Genomic DNA, 2,110 nt, shown 5'->3' with positions numbered 1-2,110 from the left:
CCCTTGCACAAGGGCCTCCTACCTGGCTCTGCTGGGGCTGCTCCGGGCCGGGCACCGAGGGGGTACCCTAGTCCCCTCGCCCTGCTTACATGGGCGGGGCAAAGAGGTGCAAATCGCCCGGGGTCATGCAGCCCACCTACGCTGGGCAGGCCTCCTCTCGGGGCCCCCGGGCTCAAAGCCAGTGCAGCTACTCCAGGTCATGCAGGTGGCCGGTCAGAAGCTTGGATTTCTGCAAAAATCCGTTGCAAAATAACGGTCTGTGGGCAATAACGCAGGCCACGGGGGGTCAGAGCCTGCACGGTGCTGAGCCCCGGTGGCGGTTGGGCGCCTTAGGTCTTCTTTAGGCAGTGAAACGTGGATGGCTGCTGACCAAAATCCACATCTGGAAGCAAAATGCAGGCCTTAAAACTGAAATGTCTTTTTAAAAATTATCTAGGCTTGTCCTTTGTTCTGCTTGCACTTTGGGGGAGGATGATGAAGGGCAACAGGCAAAGACCGGCAGCATCGAGGAATCGGCTTTTTTCACTCATTTGCAAAGTTAGGGGTAAGGGTGGGGACAGTGAACTGGACGGGAGTTTGCGGGGGGGGAAGCGTTTGGCAAATGGAATTTCCGAAAGAGGAGACACGGAGGAGATAAGAGGGAGTAAAATGTCAGAGGAAAGTAGACTAGGGTGAGGTTTATTTGAGGTCATAAAAAAACAGGACAAAAGGTGCCAGTAAAGTTTGCAACAAGAAACCACTAATTTTCAAGCCAGATAATCTTTCACTGTCTGAATCTTAATCTGAGTTATATCAGCAAAAATTTTATTAGTCATGTTGTATGACTAATACAACATTTTGTGTATCACAAAATGGAGGAATTCACTTTTGAAAGATCAGAACAATTTTTAAAAAGTCATTACAGAATCTTGGAAATCCTTTTTTTATAGGGAATGAACATTGTAAATAAAATGGCATCGTGTTAGTGTCTGATAAATCTGATTCTAAAAAATTACAAAATCTGGTCCAAAATGCAGAAGTTTCCCCAATGCAGTTGAAAGTACCTTTGCAGTAGTTGCACTTGGTGCAAACTTACCAAAGGGCAACACTCACACTGGTGTGTAATAGCACTGAGACACTCCTGCTGGTTTTAGAAGTAGTATTTTTAACATGACACCTAGTTATCCCTTTTGCTTTCTGCGCCGTTAACCTTGAGTCTCTCAAGGAAATGTAAGCAAGGAATGTTTACCACCCTGTCTTACTTTCTTTACTATCCGCGCAGGCAAAGCATTGGCCAAAAGTCACTGTTGAAATTGTTCTCGGATGGTAAAAATGTCCAGAGCTTCCACACCACCCTGCTAATTGCAACCTGCAAACATACCAATTTTGAACAAGATAGAAGTGATCTGTGAATCTGTGTGATCTCTGAAGGATGAATTACTATTAATATAAATGGTTTAACAATGATAAATTCAGATCTCATGATATGAACAGCTTATCAAGGGAATTTCATTTAAAGCAGCAAAGAAAGGATCTTACAAAAAAGGAAAAATATATGAAAAGGTATTCCATGTTTGTAATAAATTACAACCAATTACAGGCTTTTGGTTCATGTTTTCTTTTTTATGCATTCAGAGTTCATCTCTCTGACTTAGCTTTTCAGTAGCTGTTAGTGAACAGATGATTCAAACTATTGTGTAACTGTGTAATGCCGTATGCTGACGAGAAAATGGAGCTTTTCAGTAGTTCTAATGAAGCCCGGATTAATGGTCAATTAAAAGGTAGTGCCATTGCATGCCCCATACAAGTGCAATGGCTTATGTGAAGATGATCTCATCTCTAAATGAAAGATCTCTTCACATCAGTAAGCTCTGGACTGGATGGGGTACCCTAGAGATAGTTATTATTTTAGAATGTAAATATCAAACTTCTCACACCCAGTTTGGTTTTCTTCTTTTTTCTCAGACATTTTAAAATCCAGTGTCATGATGTGAATTAAAAGGAAGGAAGGTGGAGATTTCTGCAATAAGGTGGATCTGCTGCTTGGCAAGAAAAGCGCAAACCAAAACATGCTTATAAATCAACTGTTCTGAAAAACTGTCTCCACAATCTTCCTTTCCTAAACGATTAT

The 2,110-nt window shown here is 42.2% G+C and overlaps 1 protein-coding gene across 1 annotated transcript in view; it reads right to left on the bottom strand.

The window, feature by feature from the left end:
* MGMT (O-6-methylguanine-DNA methyltransferase) overlaps positions 1 to 38 on the bottom strand; it is a 176,411-nt gene extending 176,373 nt beyond the window's left edge. Inside the window, exon 1 of the mRNA XM_009277966.1 lies at positions 23 to 38. The gene's annotated coding sequence lies outside the window, so the exon portion shown is untranslated. The remainder of the gene's footprint in view (positions 1 to 22) is intronic.
* Positions 39 to 2,110: the final 2,072 nt, after the last annotated feature.

The sequence above is a fragment of the Aptenodytes forsteri genome, unplaced genomic scaffold (assembly GCF_000699145.1).
Source record: "Aptenodytes forsteri isolate BGI_AS27 unplaced genomic scaffold, ASM69914v1 Scaffold15, whole genome shotgun sequence".
Classification (NCBI taxonomy): domain Eukaryota; kingdom Metazoa; phylum Chordata; class Aves; order Sphenisciformes; family Spheniscidae; genus Aptenodytes; species Aptenodytes forsteri.
Note: the sequence above shows the minus strand (reverse complement) of the source record. Positions and strands in the feature narration are given on the sequence as shown.